Source organism: Chelonia mydas, chromosome 15, assembly GCF_015237465.2.
Source record: "Chelonia mydas isolate rCheMyd1 chromosome 15, rCheMyd1.pri.v2, whole genome shotgun sequence".
NCBI classification, from domain to species: Eukaryota; Metazoa; Chordata; order Testudines; family Cheloniidae; genus Chelonia; species Chelonia mydas.
This window is the reverse complement of record NC_057856.1, coordinates 17,501,836-17,509,131: the sequence shown is the minus strand read 5'-3', so window position 1 is coordinate 17,509,131 and position 7,296 is coordinate 17,501,836.

The window sequence follows — 7,296 nt, the reverse complement described above, 5'->3', positions numbered from 1 at the left end:
AATACTGCATACCCAGAATTCAGGTAAATTCTTTTCCTATCACTGTACCTCAGAACACACATCTTGGGAATGGCAGAAACACCCAAGTAGGACTGTTGCACTGGAAGTTATGCAATAACAATTTAAGGGTATTTGCATAAGGTTACATCTAAATACTTTGTTAAAGTGCACAGCTGTTTAAACCTAGGTGCATTTTAAACTTTGAAACCATAGAACACGGAGGCTGATAGTGCATTTGATAACCCACACAGAAGATGCCCTAGATATGGGATGTGCATACGTAAACAGGTCTCTACATTGATTTCTTAGAAGAATTAAATTCTGTGTTGTATAATGTATTTTTATATAGGGGGCCTATTGGTGGTTTCTTGGAGCAGGGAAGCAGAAGGCCTTAAGTGTCCTCCATAAGAATGACACTTATAATAGTCACTCCCTTTGATCACTAAACTTCTACCAATACCCCTGCTAAAAACCAAACCAAACCCACAACAAAACCTAACCCAACCAGTGTTTTTACCTGCAAAACTGGGAAGTTCCAAAACTCCATGAAGTCCATTAGAGGCTTCACTATTGCTATTAATTTTACATAGAAAGCACTTAGATACACCGGTGATAGGAGGCAGGATAAAACCCTGACTTAGGGGCTAGCTTCCTCATGTACAGGATCTCAGACAGACATACACTCAGGGAGCTAGCTGCTCCTGCTGGCTTGCTGCTGTGGCTATATTCCACTTTTAGTGCACTAGCTTGATGAGAGCTAGCTTGAGTCTGTCTCCTTATGTTGGGAATCACACCCCCAGCTGGAAGTGTAGACAGACAGTAAACTCTTCACAACAGCAGACCTCCTAAATAGTAGCTCTCAGTGACTACTTCTCTGGAGCTGCTTTCCTCCTGCCCCTGTCATATCATCTCTAGCCCTCCCCCCGCCACACACACACACACCTTGCTACTATATCAGGAAGCCAGTGCTGGTTTCATTAAAACTAAAACACAACATAAAAATTAACTGCTATATTTATGCATATTATTTCATTCTCTTAAGAGGAGCAAACCAAGTTGAGGTTTAACTTTTCAAAGTCCTTTATGGCTGGTAATTTCTGTGGGACAAGAACACACAAGTGACAAGCATTCAAAAAGGTTCTGAGTCTTAAAATTTGCCATTCAGGCTTTTGCTTCTTCTCAGAAAATTGAAGCCATACAATCTCCCGCTATGAAGCATTGAGGACTGCTGTGTAAATGAGAGCAATATAGTCTCCCCATCTACCCCATTCCCATAACCCAGTTGCATGACCAGAAGTTACTAAAAACATATCACTACCATATCCAAACAATTGCTTGAGTAATGGTTTAATGTTTGTGTGTGAATTTATTTTCAAACTATAAAACACAAGTCTAGAGATAAGATAAGCAGAACAGAACATTTAGTGCTAAGCTGGCTCCCAAGTCCCATATTTATCCAATGAGATGACCTAGGAACCGGCTTCAGCACTGATTTACACCCAGTGAACTCAGTGGTTTGCAAAAGGCTGAAAGGAATTCTGTTAAATGTGAGCCTCAGGTTCCTGTATTATTTTGAAGATAAAATGTGTTATTAAGATGGAGAGACTTTGTACATTTGATTGTGCATTCTGATCATTCCTAGTTTCTCTGTTTAAGATGCACTCTGCCCCTCTTAAATTCCTCATGCTAAAGCAATGCTATTCGTAGTGTTCTACCAACATTTCAGCAGGGAGACCAGTTTCTGATTTCAGTCTCAGTGCACCTCCATGGAGTTACTCTGGATTTACATCAGTGTAACTAGAAAAGGAGGACTTGTGGCACCTTAGAGACTAACAAATTTATTTGAACATAAGCTTTCGTGAGCTACAGCGAAGCTTTTGCTCAAATAAATTTGTTAGTCTCTAAGGTGCCACAAGTACTCCTGTTCTTTTTGCGGATACAGACTAACATGACTGCTACTCTAAGATCAGTGTAACTGAAAGCAAAGTCTGCCACATTCACATTTATCCCAAACAAACTTGGTATCGTCATATTTTTATCACTGTGAGTGATTTACATCAGAAACACTGAATGATTAAGCCAAGACTATAGAAAAGATTACTTCTGCTAAAGAAGTTAAACCTTTTCCACCTAAGTGTTTTTCCCCTGAAAACCACTTTATGATTCTCTGTCCTGCACTTACACTGTGGCAGCTGAGAGGTATGTTTGGATGCCTTATCCTGCCTCCTCCTTGGACATTTTACAGATCAACAGTGGCTCCCAGGGGTGAGACAAGTGTATCACAGACACATACAAACGTTTGCTACTGACTAGGACTTTTTTTGTCTTTCTCTCTCTTTCCTGAATGATAATCTTTCAGAACCATTTTAGTTCTTAGTTTCTTCTTGAACAGCTTTAAAACTAAACTTAGATTTTGTTTCAGTTTATCATGGAACTATGAACCCAAATCATACTGAGGAACTGTGTGTGTATTCCTTCTTATAAGTTACCTTCAAGCAATGAAGGCAAATGTATTTATCCTCAAATCTTCATCCTATGCCCTACAAGTATACCCTTCCCTTTCATCAGATATCAGTCCAACCCTCTCCCCTAAAAGATCGACTCCCTCCCAGCTTCCTGAAAGTACCCTGAAGCATTCTGCCCTCCCACGCACCCTGTCTTCCCTCCATGCTAGTTTCCTCTCTCCCTGAGACAGCTATTTTCACCTCCCAGTTGTCTTCCAGCCTGTGTCCAGCTAGTTCCCTCCCAGCTCCCAGCCATCCTGAGTCCCAGCTGCCACCTCTCCAGTTGATCACTCAGGAAGATGGGGAGCCTCTAGGCAAGGCACCCATCAGTACTCCACAATCCCAGGAAGACATGATCAGGGCCAGGCCTGCAGTCAGCAGCAGCAGCAGGAGCTGCGGACTAGGCCTTCGGGACAGGGGCAGTGCGCAGAGCCTCCCTACCCACCCGTGCGTATAGGGGTGCAGGACCTGGTGACCGCTTCTGGGAGCCGTGCAGAGCTAGCCTGCCTTAGCCCCAGGTCTGCGCTGTGCCGCCGACCGGACTTTTAACTGCCCAGCCGGCAGTGCCAACCAGAGCTGCCAGGGTCCCTTTTTGACCAGGCATTCCGGTCGAAAACCGGATGCCTGGCAACCCTATCTGGTTGCCATAAGATCCATAGAGGCAACAGCACAAGTTACAGCAGCCCTAGGGGTCAGACTCAGGATCAGGAAGCATGATCCACTTCTCCTGGTACTTGTGTGGAATCTGCTGGACCACTATAGGACTGAGTAAGGTTCTGGGTCTTCTACCATTCACTTAAATGGGAGCAGAAGCAGGAGCAGGTCCCTGGTCCGTAGTTTGTAAGTGGAATGTGTGAACCTTCAGAGAAAAATAAAAAAAAAAGCAATTATAGTAATAAAAAACACATCTGAAAGGATAAAAATGTGTTTATGAAAGCACTTCCAGCTTCGGCAGGCAGATTTAATCACCATCCATCATCCCCGCGTATAACAATACAGCTGACTATTTAGCACGTTAAAAAAAAAAAGAGGAAACAGTGTCTGTGTCATTTGATCCAAATGTGTTCAAACATATACTGTGGGCTTGTTCCTGGCCTTCTTAAAGGAAATATCGATGTCATTCTGAGCTGCTTCAGATCCAGCACAAGCTAAACATTACATTAGTTTTAACTACTGGGTTATGAAATAGGGCTTGTAGAAAGTCATTAAATTTAAAAAAAAAGCCAAGAAAAACACTGCATTTAAGCAACACTCCACTTGTGACTCAGCCTGTCCAAAGAAAGGAATTTTGGAGCTGAGCCTCGCTCTCTCTCTGACCTTATATGACATCATCATTTAAAGGGAAGCATAAGATATTTGAGCTCAGTGAATATTGTACACAATTTTCCATGAATATTTATTTGCTTGCTTCAGCCATGCTTGTACCTCATTTGTTTTCGCTTTCCATGACCACCAGAGAGAGAATGTTTTACTTGGGGAAAGCAAATTGCAAAGTTTCATGGGGGAACTATCTGTGGAAAGTGAATTTCAAATATGCATGTGGGAGTACTTGTGCCATCCTATCCAAGGTGGAAATGATACAGTGTGATTTATCTGACCAATAACTACTAATTGGAAAGAGCAATTATGGAATACTCAAGGCAAGCTGTTAAAACTCAATCTGTAGAATGAAAATGTTTTGAAAACAAACTGGCATATAAAATACATATATCTGGAAATCATGATCCGCTTGCAGGTGTACACTGAGCAGAAAGATGGTAAATGTAATGGCTGCATTATGGTACTATAGTTGCAAGAAAAGGTACAAAAACTGCTAGAAAGAGTAGTGGGGGAAGCAGAGAAGTGAGGTCTAAAGATCTCACTTGAAAAGACAAAGACAATGGTGACATCTAAGTCTGTTGAAAAGGTGAAGCTATTCCTATCCAAATCTGAGAAGGCACTGGGGTGTGCGGAGCACTTCAAAGACCTGGCTAGCAAGACTACAAGGGGAGCACAACAACACTTAGAGATTTGACCTAGAATTGGACTCGTCACTGCTGCTCTAGTGACACTAATTTTGAGAAGCGAAAGTATTACCACTGTAACCCCCACTTGGAGTTTGCCACCTCCTGGAATTGGTCTGAGCCTCTAGAGGGGTCCTACCCTCTGGACTACAACAATGACAGCTACCAGCACTCTCTGACACCATTTCCCAGCATGCGTGGGAAAAGAATGGACTCAAAACTCCTGCTGATGCTGACAGGGGGCTTCTGCATGGGGTGATATGGACAAGTAGTTTTCTGGGCCAATGATGAGTCAGGGCTCCTCAGTTCTCTGAGTGAGAGAGGACAACCTGACTCTGACTGAGGGGTTTTAGCTTTAGTTTTGAGCTTTGAGTTTGGGAGCTGAGAAAGAAGCAGAACAGCTCAGGGAATCTCTGATTAACTCCCACTCCCCACAAAGGGAGTCTTTGAACTGCTGCATGATCAGTGCCTGGGTCAGGCAGTTCCAGCCCTGCCAAGACCAGTGTCCAGAGTGGCAGAGATATGACCCAACACTGTCTACCGAGAGCCAGCCAAGACCTCTGCATGACTTCAAACCAGAAAGCCAGGAACCTGCCCCACCTGGGGCAAAGACATAGGAAGGGGACTCTTTTTATTTAAGTTGGCCTCTGTTCACAACATTGCAGTTCTCCTCTCTGAACTCATCCTCAGTGTGCCTGGGCAATGCCAAGGTGATCCAGGTGCTTGAGATAAATTGTGAATGGTGGGAGGTGGGTAATTTGTTGATTTATTAGTGCTTAGTACTTGTGAGTTAACCTTCTCCTTTTCTTTCCCCAGAACCTAATTTCCTATCCCCAATAAAGCCCTCCTTTATTATACTGTTATGTCTGGAGTTGTAATTTCTTTGCTGGGGTTTGTGCTGAATATTGTTTCTTGTGTATTGGGTTCTATACTCCTTGTCAGTAGTGGTAGAATTATTCATTTTCCCCTAGGGACACATCCCTTGTGCCTCAGGCACAGTGAGGAGTCACCTTGGATGGAGGCACCAGGTGTCTAGAACCTAGGACCCAAACCATGAAAGAAGAGGGAAGAAGCCACAACAAGTAGCCAGCAGCAGGGAAGAAGCTTGAGCCACACTCATGAGAGAGGCTCTAATTATAAAGTGTAAAATTAGATTGCTGCAGTCTTTTGTCTTCAGCATCTTGCTATGTGACTATGAGACAGGAAACAGGACATTAAGAGGCTTTCTGCATTTGAATTGAAATGCTACGCCTGAATTTACAGTATAACTGGAGCAAGACTTGATATCATCAAGATGATCAGATGAAGAAAACTTGAGTTTGCGGGAGATATGGGTTAAATGAGTAGAGGAAAATTGACAAAGCAAGTTCTGTAGGGACTGGTGCCTGGGGGCACCTGCAGCAAGTGTGGCTTAGTGATGAGGCTGACTGGATGGGATGTGGTAAGACTTGCTTCTAGTGGCTGTGTGAAGACCATGAAATGTAGAGGAAGATTGCTGGCCAATGACTCTTGTGTGTTGTGTTTACCTTTCATTATGATGTGACTCTATTGTGCTTTGCACTATGAGAGAATGTGTATGTATGTTCTATTCCATGAGATCCATTCTCGCAGCTCTTTAAGCTGTGATGAGAAAGGTAATGTAGCAACTGTGAGTCAAGATTCCTACTGACCATCATTAGGCAACACCTTAATTTGAAGCAGAGGGCTGAGCTGCAAAGTGTCCTCTTGTGCCTCCCTTGCGCATATGAACTGCCCTGTGCCTCAGCCAGCCAACCCAAGAGCCTACTGCATTGACCAGGACTACCCAATGAGAACACTCCTCTTAGAGGTACTGCCCTATTGGATGATTGTTGCAGGCTCCACCCTGCAATTCCACACTGGCTGTGTGCCCTTTCAATACTCACATACCTTACTGGAGTTTGAGATGCATGAATGCAAAGGTGCTATATAAGTATAAAGTTGTATTCTTACTTATAACAAAGGAGCATCACCATCGCACAGTGGACAGGGAGATTCTATTTCTTTGCTTTAAGGATTCAACCATTTCCTTGCTTTAAAATCCCAGGCTCCATGTCACAGCCACTGTCCTTCCAGTTGAGGAGGACTGGAAGGAACTCTCTTTAGCAACAGCCTTAATCAACTAAAGCAATTGCTAACAATTGATGTGAGGCACTCCAAGCTCCGAGCCTGTCACCTCTACCGCATACCCAGACCCCATTAGCCCAGAGAATAAGAGATCTCCCCAGACTGGCCTGTATTTATTGACACCAAGATTGCAGAGATAAGTGGTATCACTGTAGACTGGGCATGACCAAGAGAATTGTGTGTCTTTTGCATATGGTAGCCATGAAGCTATTTCTTCTAGCAGCTGCGTGTAAATACAGTCTACTGAATAGGACAGGAATGGAACCCTACAGAACTCCTCGAGGGAGGACTCTGGTTGCAGAAGTCCAGATGACCCCAGCATCCTGTGATTGACCCTCTTGCTGCAGACAGGTTCAAGAGTATGAGGCTGAATGTTTGCCCTTCATGCATGGAATGCAAGAGACTCCTCCCATCAGGAAAGTTATTCACGTGCATAAACGTTTGCAGGACTGAAACCATAAAACTTTTAGTGAAATCATCATGGAAGGTTGCTCCTGCCATAAGCTATTTTTCAACATATTGGATTTCTGTCATTTCAAATTAAAATGTTTCTGTCATAAACATACAGCTAAGGGTAGCATAAAGTCCTTCCACTGGGAGGGAATGGGCAAGGACATTTCTACCTATGTCTGGTCTTGTGAGGT